The sequence below is a fragment of the Falco punctatus genome, assembly GCF_963210335.1.
Source record: "Falco punctatus genome assembly, chromosome: 1".
In the NCBI taxonomy this organism is placed as follows: Eukaryota; Metazoa; Chordata; class Aves; order Falconiformes; family Falconidae; genus Falco; species Falco punctatus.
In genome coordinates this window covers 44,372,867-44,387,990 of record NC_137580.1, presented here as the reverse complement: position 1 = coordinate 44,387,990, position 15,124 = coordinate 44,372,867, and the positions used below count along the sequence as shown (strand labels likewise).

General features: G+C 45.2%; 1 protein-coding gene across 4 annotated transcripts in view; it reads right to left on the bottom strand.

Annotated features, from left to right (window-relative positions):
* ST3GAL5 (ST3 beta-galactoside alpha-2,3-sialyltransferase 5) overlaps window positions 1-15,124 on the bottom strand; it is a 117,096-nt gene that overhangs the window by 15,622 nt on the left and 86,350 nt on the right. The window lies entirely within an intron of this gene.

Below are 15,124 nucleotides of genomic sequence, written 5' to 3'. Positions count from 1 at the left end.
CTATGGAAGACAAACGGTGAAAAACAAAAGCTTATCTTAACATTTTTCTGCAGAAGTCCAGGGTTTTTCATTCAAAAAGCAAAAACTGAAAAATGTTTGGTTTCTGGCAATCAAAAACTGGAAACTTTTTGGCCAGAAACCAAAACAATTTGGGGTTTCTGGGTTTTGGTTTTGTTTTGGGTTTTCTCCAAACTACTTAGCTTTCTTTTGCCAAAAAACTGCACATTTTTCAAGCTTTTTCTTTCTCAATGAAAACCCTAAAATTGTTGTTGAAATTGGACATTTCCCACAGAATTTTTTTACTTTTTATTTTTTTTAAAAGGCATTTTCGGCAAAAAGAATGTTTTGAATGAACAATTTCATCCAGCTCTGTAAGCAGATCCTTTGGAGGTTCTATCATACCCTCGCTTTTATCTCCTCTTCCCAGCTCGCTTTTCATGCCCATGGGACTCAGGGCTGTGGCCATGGTTTGGTTTTGACCACCACATGGCCAAGCTTTACCACTGTGGAGCAGCCGTGCTGACCCTCCTGGGGACAAACAGCTCTGAGGTGGGAATGGCTTGAGCTTTGTCTATGAAATACCGATGATCTCCATGGAAATCAAGAAATGTAGCAAATAAGTATCTGGAGTCTAGATTCAGCAGTTCTTTTACTTGGACCACATTTGGGCCTGTGGTTCCAGAAGATGAAGGTGCTGGTACCTGTCCTCCAAAGTGCCCAAATGTCATTTACCCACAGGTTTGCTAGAGCTGCTGACCCTGGTGCCACCATAAACTCCACAAAGTACGTGGGTGTACAGCCTGCATTAATATTCAAGGTTTGGTGCAGGAAAAGTGGACAGGAAGTATGGACAGGAGAAATCAGACCTTATGGACTTCTGACACAAACACAATACTAGTGACTACAAAGAAAACGAAAAATTTTAATACTTTTTTTATCCCAAGCATGGAACTCAGAGACAGAGCTGTAGAGCAAACTCAACACAGAACTTAGAAGGTTTTTGCACCCTGTCTCCAGGGAGAACTTTGATCTGACTCAACGCTGAAACCAGAAACTTCGGAGAAGTAAGGGAAATTTGGGCTGGAGTCTGAGTGCCAGAGTTTAAGACTGTACTTTTATGAGGCAGATCCAAACTACAATAACAAATCTTAACTTCCTGAAGTTCTGTGAATGTGAATTCGGACCGGGTTTTGAATTTCACTTTTCCAACCAATCTCCCATTAAATGGCCATTGAAAGAGCCATTCTTTGCCCAGTTAAAATTAAGAGATCTTGGAGTCTTTATAATAAAATAGAGCTATCTTATGGCTGCTTTTGTTCCCTGGAAATATCCTCTTTTCTTGCTTTCAAGGTCTGTTGGGATGTTTTCTTTGACTGGGACCCTGAACTAGTCCCTGAACTCGGTATTTGATGACCCTGCTAGAGCTAGGACTTCTGTAAGGAAGACCAGGAGAAGGAAGGCCAACATGAGGAGAGCAACCACGCATGTCAGTGGGAAGTGGAAGAGTATGCCAGGAGGGAGAGGGGAGGTGAAGAATCTCAAACTCTGGCAAAAATGTGATTGCCATCCAGAAAAAAAGCCTACTTGGAGGACTTTGGGCAGGATGTTTGGAGGGATCAGCCAAGACAAGAACTATGACAGGAACAGGTGAATTTGGGGTGTGTTGGGGAAGGGAAGGGATAAGGAATGGGTGAGTGAGGACGAGGCAGATGAGGGGCTGGTTATGAGGACGAAGGGAGTTGGGGACAGGTCAGGGATAAGGGGGAGGGGACTGAGGGGCTGGTAGGTTCTCATGGTGCAGGTAAAGAGAAGGGGCTAATGAAGGATTAAGAGGACTGGGTGGTTGGTGAGGGAGAGGAGCAAATGAGGTTTTGCTTTGCTCCCCCCCCCTCCCCCCCTGCATGTGGATAATAATGGCCCTTGCACTACTTTTAATCTGATTTTCAGCAAAGTTTGTTTAAGCCTTGACATAGTGCAACAACGCTTGCCAGCTGAGCTGTGGTTAACAGTGCTGTCCCCTAAGCCCAAGGCAAGCAAGGCAAAAGGAATAAAGTAGTTCAAATCTCTGCAAAACATTTCCCAGTTGCAACAGGGTGAAAGCATAGGCACAGTAAATTACTGTGATTCAGCTCGCTGTTAAGACATGCATCTGAATCTTCCACATAGAGGAAAGACATTCTGTCATTAACACAAACCTAGAAACAAACTGAAATACCAGCACAGGCTGGTTTGAGAGGCCCTTGACTGGAGCAGTTAGCCTGGGAGGTGAGCTGGGGCTGCTCCTGATGAAAGCCTCACAAATGGAGAGGTGGGTGAAATGCCAGACAGCCCCGGGAGAGAAGGAAATATTTATATTGATTTATTCTGACATTTGAACTGTAATGTCGTTATAATAAACCGTGCCCAAGGAGTGGGTGTTATTTGGATTGTCTCAACACCTGATAGTGAGAAACCCAAGAAGGGGAAACTGAGGCAGGGCCAAGATTTGACATCCAGCTGCATAAGCTCCCTTTGCCGTCCTTTACCAGGACTGTTTTCACCCATCGTGGACTTACATAGTTAAGAGGATCTAGGAAGCTCTGATTCCTTTGCTTTCCAGAGCTGTTACTCAGGAAAAGACTAATTAAGTAGCAGTGTTATTACAGCAGGTCTTCAAGTCTCCGAACACAACCAGAGGCGATTAGGCAGGCGTCAGCTACTGGGCGGGATTTCCCACTGCCCAGCTGTGTAATTATCACAGCAGCTAAGCCAAAATAATTTGATAAAGAAAACCAGCTGCACGCTGCAGGTCTGGGAGATAGCACATGTCCAGCAGAAAGAGAAACAATCACCTCTTCTCCTCTGTATTTTTTCAAAAGAAAGATCAATGAAGACAAGCACACGACATTCCTGCAGAGGAGCAGATAGGAATATTGATTTCTGGGAAGCACCTGGAATAAGAATTAGGGGTACAATATGGCTTACTGCAGTTTTCTTGGAGAACTGAATATTTGCTGCTGCCTCCCTCGCCTAGGGACATAGAGGAGGCAGGTGAGAGCTGCCGAGGAGGGAGGATCTGTTGTATTGCTTTGAAATATGGATGCCATGCTGCAGCATCATTCCTGCAGAGAGGGGCTGAGGGCTGTCTTTAATACCCCTAATAAAGCACTGAAGTGGACTTTGAGTGATGGAAAAGCTTTGGGTTTGTTTCCATAAAATCTTCTGATTTCTGTTGTCTGTCACCTTGAGTAACCTCCTGCCTCAGTTTCCCCATCTCTAAAAGGATGGCATCTGTGTTAGGTACCTCACCGGTTGTCTCAGCCACATCACATAATGCCTTCAAACTGGGCAGAACTCAGCCCACAGCTCAGGAGCTTTCCTGCCTGTCTGTGCCACCAGATGCACCTTCAAGAGATGTCTTCCCTGTCTATGGTCATAAGGCTTTTGATTGCATGTGAAATGGCCATGAGCATCTCCAAATCTGTTCTTGCCTCCCAGCAATGAGCTGCCTGCCAGCAGGGAAGGCTGGTGCACAGGAGCGAGCAGACAGCCAAACACAGGAGAAAGACATGGGCTGCCAGCATGTATGGGAGGGGAACTGGAGCTATTTGGAAGAGCATATGCGGCTCCTTGCCATGGATCAGCAATGCATTTAGTGGTGTAGCAGGACAAAAGCAGGCTAAGAAAATGAGGAGAGGTTGCAACTGGGGAATATACCACCACCAGCAGCAGCACAGAGTTGTCTCCACCCCACAAACTAAGCGCTGGGCCCAGCTGATCTGTGTAGGTAGAGAGTCTTCCCCTGGTTGTTTCTGGTATGCAGGTGTCCCAGCACATTGCAGCATGGTGTAGTCTGGCTGTGAGGAGCTCAGCATGAGTCACACATCAAACATGTGGTGATGGCCAGGACTGGACAGAGAGCCCACCTCAACCTCCTGGCATGAAGGATGGTGTGAGAGGCAAGGGCCTTGGAAAAGAAGGTCAAGGACAAAAGCCAACGTTTTCCAGAGTAGCAGCACAAAGACATCCATTTCCATTTACATGTAGTATTTTGCTACTACTATTGTAGTAGTTTGCTACCCAATTCCAGTTTCATATCACCACCCAAATCTATCTCTTCACTCCTATCTGAATTTATTTGGAGGTCTTTCCCTTCCTTCAAACAGCCAGGCAGGACCTATTCAACAGGTCCTCCTTGAACACTGTTTGCTTGGTGGAATCTGTAGGCAGGGACAGATCTCCCTTGATCTGTTGCATGAAGAACTCATTGCTTTCATGAAAGTCCCATCCTCACTCAGCCTCTAGCTTCATTCTAAGTGCCTGTGCAAATCTGCCAACCATTAGCAAATGCCCTCTCAGAGGGCTTTTCAACCTGCAAATCCATTTGCACTTAAATTGCCTGACACACAGCACTTGGCCTGGATGAGTAACGAAGTGTGTGACCTTCCAGCGATCAACCATTGCTAATATCTCGGCTATTTCAAATGTTTAAGAACTTAATTTAATGCAGTGAGAACAATTTGATTGAATGCGCAATATCTGTAGCAGCTAATTAACCACAGTAGCCCAGAGAGGTCTTGGACTTCATACAACCTTTCAATATAATTACAAATTTTTAACAGCAAAATGAATTTAAATCCAGCCTGACACAGCAATCCATCTTCATCTCCAGATAAAAGGTAGCACACACGGTATTAACATTTAAACAAAAGCCATGGGCAGTGGAGAGAGACAAGGAGCATTAGCAGATGAATTGCTAACAGCGCTGTGGGAGGGGAGGGGTGGATGAGTGCATTGCATTGCACAGGTCAGACTTACAACACAGCCACTCACTTTGGTAACTTTGCCTGAAATCCATGAGTTTCGACTTCATGGCAAAGGCAGGGCCCTTTAGGTATACATGTGCCTCCTCTGGAGGACCAGGTGTGTTGCTACTGACTCATCCTCCTCCTGAATGTGCAGTATGGCACATACCAGCAAGCGTGAGTGATCACAGCCCTGCTTTTTTTTTAGAGCTGTTTCCCAGCAAAGTGGATCTGAACACAACCACCCCCCACTCCTCTGTGCCTGGGTAGGCAAGAAATGTCCCAGTTGCCTTCTTGCTCCCATCCTGCAGTGCCTAATATGAATGCTCTACCCTCCTGTGAGCCACACCTGGAGCTTCCTCTGGATATTTCCTGCTCTCCCATCTTCCCGGGCATGGCTTATATGCTGTGGCTTGCAGGGATATAAGGATTAGGATACAGAAGTTGCAAGGTCAAATTTTGACCACACTTGCTATAGCCATGATGGGGATTAAAGTGGACTTTAGGACATTAGGTGGGACTCATGGCCCCCTAATCAAAGAATCAGAATCATAGAATGGTTTGAGTTGGAAGGGACATGATCTTTAGATCATCTATTTCCAACCCCCTTGCCATGGGCAGGGACACCTTCCACTAGATCTGGTTGCTCAAAGCCCCACCCAGCCTGGCCTTGAACACTTGAGGTATGGGAGATCTCTGGGCAACCTGTGCCAGTGTCTCACCACCCTCACAGTAAAAAATTTCTTCCTAATATCTAACCTAAATCTACCCTCTTTCAGTTTAAAGCCATTCCCCCTTCTCCTATCACCACATGCACCTGTAAAAAAGTCCCTCTCCCTCTTTCTTATAAGCCCCCTTCAGGCACTGGAAGGCTGCTATAAGGTCTCCCCAGAGCCTTCTCTTCTCCAGGCTGAACAACCCCAGCTCTCTCAGCCTGTCTTCATAGGGGAGGTGCTCCAGCCCTCTGATTGTCTTTGTGGCCCTTTGGACTCTCTCCAACAGGTCCATGTCCTTCTTATGTTGAGGGTCCCAGAGCTGGACACAGTACTGCAGGGAGGGTCTCACCAGAGTGGAGCAGAGGAGCAGAATCACCTCCCTTGCCCTGCCGGCCACACTTCTTGTGATGCAGCCCAGGATATGGTTGCCTTTCTTAGCTGCGAGTACACATTGCAGGGTCTGGTTGAGTTTCTCGTCACCAACGACACCCCCAAGTCCTTCTCCTCAGGGCTGCTCTTAATCCCTTCTCCACCCAGCCTGTGTTTGTGCTTGGGATTGTCCTGACCCATATGCAGGACCTTGCACTTGGCCTTGTTGAACTTCATGAGGTTCACACAGACCCCACTCTCAAGCCTGTCAGGGTCTAATGCAGCATTTCAAGCAGTTCAGGGGAGTTGGAGATGTCTGCTCCTCTCCACTGGCTGTAAAACACATCAGACGTGATTCAGGAAAGCAGTAAGTTTGGGTTCTTCTAACATACAGAGCATCTCTGCGCACAAAACTTTTGTTGATATAAATGGATGCAAGAAGCATGGCGTGGGGTCACTCCCTTGCAAAGCCCTGACATTCAGCAGTATCTGACCTGAAAACTCAACAACCACGAGACACCTTCCCAGCCACCTCCCAGGCAATAATCACAAAAGGGGAAGAATACATCTGGAGTTTAAATTTGCTTTCTTGGGTTGAGCATTCTGCGTTTAGAGAGTTTCTTCTAAAAGCCATGAAAGCGAGAAGCACATTTTAAGTGGAAGGTGAGATTTCTCCTTCAGCAAGCAACCACCTGCCCTCAGTTGCTTGGATGAGGCATTTTAAGATTTTCTGGAGCCTGTACTACAGTAAAGCCAGTGCAGTTAATTTTCGTGGAAGTGCTCCCAATTTACACTGGTGTAAATAAGAGCAGGAATAGACTGACAGTAAAACAGACAAAAAAACAATGAGAATAAACCACAGATGTCCTCTGATCATGATAGTGGGTAGCATTAGTGGATATTAGTAGCTCAGAATAAATAGATAGGACATAAAGGAACTATTTGTTCTTGCTGTTAAGAACCTTTCAGATTCCTACTTCGCTTGTATCTGTCAGAGACATTTTTTCCCCCAAGAGTTTGTGAAACATTACCATAAATCTGTCTGATGTGAGTTCTAATTGCCAAGTTCAAAACTAGGCTGACTCTGCCAAATGTGATAGCATCAGCTGGTGGCGTCATTTGTCATTGTTACAGGCAAATAAACCAGCGAGTTAACCAAAGGGGATGAAAAATGAAGTGGTTTCATTTTTTGGAGTCCTGAATCCGATTCCTTCTCCTTTCTTCTCACCAGTCTGCATCAAAATGCCAACAGCACCAGCTGGCCAAAAGGCACTCATTCAAAAGTCCATTGTAGACAACACATAGGCATATTTTCTCAGCTGATAAAATCAAGGACAAACAAGAGGAGGTAATAGTAAGTAGGAGAGAGAAAAAAAATATTCTCTGGACAGTGCAGCTGAAGGAGATGAGCAGATAGGCAATCCCTGCTGCTCAGACGGCACTTGGGTCCAAGGCCCCTCCACATCAAACTGACATGAAGTCTCTCTGGAAGCACAGAGCAGTGAAACATATTCTTCCAAGGGCCCCTTGGACTACCGCATAAAACAGAAAAAAAATGCCAGAAATCAAAATCTGAATGAGTCCAAGCATTTGGGAATCCCATTTGTCAACAATATGTTGCCTGGAAGCTCAGACCTGGGCTTCTGCTGGTTCTGTGTGGATCCCAGCTGTGAGGTGGTGTTTGACCACATGATCACTGCCCTTCTCTTGCAGACAGAAACAGCTGCTTTTGCAAATCTTTGCTCTTAATATGCCAGTACTGGCCTTTAGCAGATCCAAACTAGATGAGAAGATAACATTTTTTTGGTCAGCAGGAACCCTGCTTATCTCCTTCTTAGATACCTTTGATGGAAAGACAAGAATTATTTACCAGATGGAGACCTAATGTATTTCATATGGTACCTCAAACTGATAAAGCAGGCTCCCTAACGCTCAAGGGATTCAGTCAAAGCGTTCTCTTATCATCCTTCTAGCTTCCCTGAAGCACTATGAAGAAATTATGTGGCCAGCACCACACTGGAAGTCTATGGAGATGTACAGGCACTCACAAATGAACGGAGTGATGGGTTTAGCGTTTGAGTGACAGCTGAGTGTACGTGCTTCTAGCCTGTTACAACTGCAAAGTAAATGTATGAGCTGAAAACTTTCATAGTGCCTAATGGTCAACCCCAGGACAGAACCAAGGTCTTCCAAGTCTACAGCCAACACCAGCAAGAGCATCTCTCCTCATTCTGAATATCTTGAAGGTGGTTTCTCATACTTTCTTTTCCCCCTTAGTCCATCCCCCACTACCTCTCCTAGCAAACTCTACTATGAATCTGATTCAAATAATCCTGAGCTTACATGTATTTGTAAAGAAGTAGAAGACTAAGAGCAAAACAGGGTCTTCTGCACAGCTCTGTCCTCATCCTCCATCTAACTGCCCTTACCCCAGCCACAAAAGCCCCAAACTCTTGCACGTATAATAGTTATTCCTCCTGCCTTTTTCTTTTTCTTGATTTTCCCTCTCTTTTACAAGAAAATCACGCTTTAGTTGCACCATTCCTTGATGTGAAGTTTGCTCAGGCAGAATCAGAGCAAATAAAAGGTGAGGACCAGATATTTCTCCACAACCAGCTGTGACTCCTTTAAACTCCATCTTCTTCACATCTTAACATCCAGAGATGAGCAGGTCTAGCCCTGCCAAGGTGCACTCCTGACTGGGGTGTCAGATGCAGCAAGGCTTGCACTTTGAGATGCCAGAAGAAAAAAGCTGTTTTCTTCATCATTATATGTGGAATAGCTTCCTCAATATATGTGGACGAAGTGGAGGGAACAGTGACATTCCCTTTGCTCAAAGTTCCCATAGCTTTTAGGACTTTTAAACTTTCTCCAGAAAGGTAAGTGGAGACTTAGCCCAGAACCCAACAACATCTGTGAAAAAAAACCAAAATAGTAATTTAAAGAAAAACAAAATCACCTCTCCGGGGGCTTGATCTTATGTTCTCTGAATCTGACCTCCTGTGCACTAATGTGCATGAAAATACTCTCCACAATGAAACATTTCTTCATAGGTAATTATCTTAATTTTTATTACACAGGAATTCCTTTTCCTGTCAGACGGGGTTTGGGTGAGCTGAGCACTGCTCATAACACCTCTAGTTCCTCCCAACAGATATCACAGTGGATGAGCTCACAGAACGTGCATTTCCCCTCTACAAAATTTCAAAATGGGACCACATCCCTACAGATTTCCTATAGCCTACAAGCAGGGTGCATCCGATTTGTCCCTCCAACTCAACAACAGCAGTGGCTGGACATGCTGCAAGGGTTCAGGAAGCAAAGGCTGAGACAGAAAAGAGAAATGCCGTTGTAATAAACAAGTGAAAAGCACATATAAGCTAGAAAGAAGAAATGAACGGCAAGAAAGAAGCAGCATGAAGAAAATTTGGAATAATAACTGATACAGTAGCAAGTTTCTGCAGGTAAGACGTGTGACCAAGGTGTCTTCTGTCTGCCTAAAATGCAGCGATCAGCACACTGGCTTAGTGCATACAATAGCATTCGGCCTCAGAGGTCAAATCATCCTGCAAGACTCAAGATCATCTCCTTTACTATGAATGAGAGATCCTACTGCTGAGTATCTCCAGCTGAGGTCTGCTGAGGATAGTCTTGTATCCCCCACATCTGGCATCACAGAGCATTGGTCATGGTCTGAGACCCCAGTGTCCTGTGCCAATGGCTCACTACATCGGCATGTTCCCATTCTGAAAGCCGAAACCAAACCAAAAACACATGTCATCTTGCCAAAACTCACAACTCCACCCCAAATCTCATGACCTTTGAAATCTCAGATTCTAGAAGTGAGTCTTTTACCTCCACCTGGAAAGAATTCCTTGGTGGAAAGCATCCTGTCCCATACACCCATACAAAAAGAAAAATAGTGCATGTTTTCATACCAATGAGCTCTCAGCCCCACTGAAGAGAGCCATTGTGGAGCAACTGCATTATAAAAGATATTAAGACCTCTTCCAGACCATAAAATATGCAACAAAACAGAGTGCCAAATACCAGTCCTTTCCATGGCCCAAGACAAAGAGCCGCCCTGCAAAGCATTAATCCCTGCAGCTGCCTTGAACTATTCATGTCTCTCAGCTTTACGTAAGGAGCCATTCCATTCTAGCTACCACTCTCCCCAAAACAGAGATTTGCAGTCTTTAACACAATTAAAGGTCATTCTGTGAACAGAGAACCCAAAGATTTCAATGGGAGGCTGTGACTTCTTAGGAGAGAAGGCCATACTATTTCTTTTTGGTGGAGAGTAAATTCATCCAAAAATGCATTTATGGTTGTTTCTCCCTTACACACATCAACACCCCTTTCTTTTATCTAATGGCTTCATGGTTAGTATATTCACTCATTCTGTGAGGGACCCTGCTTCAATTTCCTCCTGTGCCTGGGGCCATCTGAGCATCTCTGATCTTCCTGCCCCAAACCACCAGAGCACAGGGCAGAGCTACACAACTGAGCATTACGGAAGCCCAGTGGGTTGGCTTATTGAGGTCAGCTCTGCAGGAGCAGCCAGTTGTCCCATGCGTCAGTCAGGGACCACATACCACCTCCTACTGCTGGGGATGGCAGCACCCAGCTTCGGCTGCCCCCCAGAAGGTGACCTGTAGGAGACACAAAACCACTTGCAGAATTGTGGGAAGCATCATGGTTTGCTGAGCTTCGGGCAAAATATACTCCCAGTTTAGACACAGACTGCAGCGTGCCACCTGAGTCACCCCATTATAGAACTCTGGTGGGATTTTCCGTTTTCTTTTACTGACACTATTAAACTTTTCATACATAGAGATTTGGGGTCGGTCTCTTCTCCCAGATAACAAGCCACAGGACAAGAGGAAACGGCCTCAAGTTACACCAGGAGAGGTTTAGATTGGATATTAGGAAAAATTTCTTCACCAAATGGTCAAGCATTGGCACAGGCTGCCCAGGGAGGTGATGGAGTCACCATCCCTGGAATTGTTCAAAAACATGTAGATGTGGTGCTTAAGGACATGGTTTAGTGGTGGATTTGGCAGTGCTGGGTTAATGGTTGGACTTGGTGATCTTGAAGGTCTTTTCCAACCTAAATGTTTCTATGATTCTATTCTTTGATTTTATAAATATTGGGAAACCTAATCTACAGACTAGAGAGAGAAAGCCATAGTCTCTTCTGTGGCAGAAAGGATTTTTAGGGTTTAATCATACAAAGCTCTAAAAAGTAGATTTGAAGAACATCCTCTGCTAAATATCCTATAGCTTTGTGGTGGGCCTGATCGCCTTAGAGGCTGAGTTTTGAAGCTGGGCAGAGGGTCCAGTGGGGACCAGTAGGGAAGGAAATTGCATTTACGTTTCCTTCCCTGTGGGTAAACACCCAAAGAGATGGGCCTTTGGACATAAGGCAGCTACCACTTCCACATGGTTATTTGGTTCTTTGCTTTTTCTACAAAGGCCTGAAAATAAAATGTTTTGCTTCAAACCAAAAGAACATTTGGCTCAACACAAGAATGTTTTTTAATTTCTTGGGTTATTGAAAGAAAGCTAAAAATTTTAAGCTTGGCGGAAGCAAAACCTAAATTTTTTACAAATGCTTGGTTCTGTAACTAAGGCACACAAACAAACAAAAATCTGTTTCTCGCAGCTCAGCTTCTCATCCCAATAAAAGGTCTTTCTCCAAACCACTAGTTTTCAGTGGGTATGAGATGCCACATTTGGTGCTTTGCTTATTTGGAGGCTAGGAGACCTCTGCTTAACAGCAACTAGAAGAAATTCCCTCTAGTGACAAGAAGCCCATGTTTCTGGCACAAAAAGCTGTTTTGCACCTTCAGGTGGCAGTTTTTGACAAGATTTGTAATAGTGAAACTCGTTGCACCAGCAGGCAGGCTGTATCTCACTTATTTTAACTGAAAAGGAGGCAAAATGAGAGGCGGTGATGCGGCACTTCAGCTGACATAGGTCGCTTGAAGGGGTCTAATAGGCAAAAGAGTCTAGAAGATAACTCCACAGCTGCCACCCAGCACAGTGCCTCTGAGGAACAAGTGACTTGACCAAACCGCTGGCCAGGATGCCCAGCTTGCATCTTTGGACAAGCACTGAAGTCTCCTGGGACCAAAAAAACCCACCAAAACCACTAAGAGCTGGTAAGATTAAGCTGATTTGTCCTTCCCTGTGAGCCATCAAAGTATTTTTAAATGGACCTTGAGTAACAGAGCCATCCTCACTTGTACAGCCCATGCAGTAGATGAGAGGAGCTTCTGGCCCCAGGCAATATCTTCTGGGCATCATTCTCAATAGGAAACAAAAATGAAGTTGTTTCATTAGCAAAGGGACTTGTTCTCCCCAACACTCTGGTTTCTGGCTGTCCCAAAGCCCCTAATAGCTCTGGTGCCTGTACTTGCAAGTGCCCTGATGAAGTACTACTAAATCCTGGCTCCCAAGCCCATCCCACACCAGTTTTATGAGACAACAAGCACTCAGTTTAGAGGCTCCCAGAAATGTAATGTGCAGTGACTGAAATAACCTGTCTGGTGACTCAAAATGGCTCAGACAATTACATATCCATTGGGATTCTCAGAGCTGTGGGGTGCATCAAAACCAGTCTATATTGAGCTATGAAAGCGTTTTCACTCTCAAATATGTGAATGAACTGGGCAAAAAAAACAGATCAGTGTTTTTCCAATGATTATGGCATCTGCTATCTAAACTTTTGGGTAAGGGCAGGGACACATTTCCCTAATACTTCACTGCACCAAAATTCTAGTCTGCTCCACCTGAACTCACAGGGATGCAGGCTTGAACTATGTATGCATAGCTACAAGCCCAAACCCAAACTCTGTTAGTAAAGGCAATGGAAATCAGGACGAGGTAGCTCAGACTTCGGTTAGGCAACTTCAAGCAGAGGTGCAAACCTCCCATGGTGTCTGGAGATGCTAATTTTTTACACCTCGTGCACTCCCTTCCTCTGGCTAATTCTCAGAAATGCATCAGCCAAAGGCATTTCTTAAGCCTCTGTGGCAAAGGGTGAAACTTCAGCCTCCACAGCCCAGCTCCTCTGGCTTTTGGGGTGTGCCAGGCAGCTGAATATCTGTAAGCAAGAAACCATGCTACCAAGGGGAAAGCAGGACTTGAGCTATCCCTTGAAATACCCTCAAAATACAAATGCTGCTGCCAAGGGGAGAGCTAGTGAGGGTATAATCCCCATGGATTCTCCACCCGATCATGAAAGCAATTCCAAAGCAAAGTTCAACCCCCAAAGCTTGGAGTGGGAAATGTTTCAGCCACTCAGGTCTCTTGGGCTCCTGGGCTGCGTTTGCCTTTCCTTGGCTTTACCTTCTTGCTGCCGCCCTTGTTCTTGCTATCTCTCCTTGTTCTCCCCCTCCCCAGTCCAATCTCTCCTCCCCAGCTGTCACATTTATCTCTTCGGTGGGTCCTTTCCATGGCCCTTCTTTGCCTGGGAGAGAAACAAAAGGCTTTACACCCAGTCTCCGGGCTCATTCCTGCACAGTGAACAGCAGCGGCTCCCACAGAACGAGCTGCTTTCCTCTCCAAAATGACAACTCAACCTCCTTCATGGATCTGTCCCGAACCACAGCTTTCAGCCCAGATGCACGCTGCAGGGTCGATGCGAGCATTGCTGGGAAAATCCCAACCCAATGCCACTCCATTAGTAAAATGTGCCTCACACTCAGCCAGCAAAGCCCTGGGTTCTGACTTAGGTGCAACCATCGCTGCTGCTGCTGCTGCTGCTGCTGCTGAGCATTTTGCAAATATCTGATGATGTGGCCCCTCTCCTGAAGGCACCACGATATAATTAGGCAAAAGCATGGTGGAAGGAAAAATAAAAAGAAAACATGGGTAGATTTGGCACACAGCCTGCTGCTCTCTTCCTTTGTTTATAATACGTATGAGGGAGAAAAAGCAGAGAATGAAGGATTTTGTCTATTTGCAGTGCATGCAGGTCTTGCAGCATTATTAAAGGCTAATTTGATGATCTGCAGTTTTACATTCTGTTCTTCCCAAGATTTGTGAAAAAGTACATGGGACAGGCAAAAAAACACAGTGCAAGGGGACTCTCAATCTCTCTCCAAAGACAATTAACTGTTATGATTATTCACTAATAATGAGTTCATGTTTGCAAACTAGACTGACCACAGAATATGCTAAACACGTTATCATCGGCTCCGAGCGCAGTGAAACCTGATAGGGCTTCAAAACACGCCGGGTTCCTTGCTGCGAGGAGCATTGCTTGCTTTTTCATCTTCTGCCTCCAAATTTCAGTATTATTTTAAAACTGTAATTGAATTTCAGTCCTCTCTGTGTGTGTGTGTGAAGAAAGGAAACACTTCTCCCAAGATTTACTGCATGTCTGTTACTGTGTGGGCTGTTTTGACTCTGCAGCGTAGCAGAGACCATGCAAACCGCGCGCTATTGGAATCGGTTCAAACTTTTACAGTCCTTCAAATTGGGGCTGGAGCCGGAGAGGAAATACTAAAATCCTGTATATACAACTTCTGTCTGTGAGGGGGAGAGAAATTCCATGAAAATTAAGAACTCAATGATGTATAAATTTATATTCTGTTTAAAGAGTAGGTTGGGGTTTTTTCTTTTTTCTTTTCTTTTTGGGGTCTTTCTTTTTTTCTGTTGAAAAAACAATTGAACTCTTATATAAGGAAACCCAGGTTCTTTAAATAACACTGGGTCCTGAGAGCTGGTGGTAGAATAGGGGCTCAACCTTTTTATGCCAAGCCATCTAATTAGCATGTGAGCCAAGTTTTATGAAGGTGAGTCAGTTCAGACGTGTTGCTCCTGAAAAAGCCAAGCCAATTTCTTTTAATGGCATGTGCTGTGAGTAATTAAACCGGATTCTGCAATCAGCTTATTGTCCTTCCTGGCTGCAAACAGCCGCCAGTAGGCTACAGTCAACAGGCACATCCACAGCAGCTCCTGCCCAGCAGGGACCGGCAAGCCCCATGGCCAGGGTGGAAGGCGGAGAGGACTCAGGATGCTTTTAGCACCCTCTGATGGCTGTGCAGCTTTGCCCCAAAGACCCTTTCAGTGAAGAAAACAAAAAAAATCAAATATAATAACCTCATCTTGGGGCTTCCTATCCCACCAGTGTGATGCCCAGTGCCTGGCCTCACTCTGCCAGTATGGTGCTAGCACAGCACTGGTTTTGGAAACATGGATGCCCTGACCCACCCTTGGTGGCTTTCCAAAGGGATCTCACAGCCT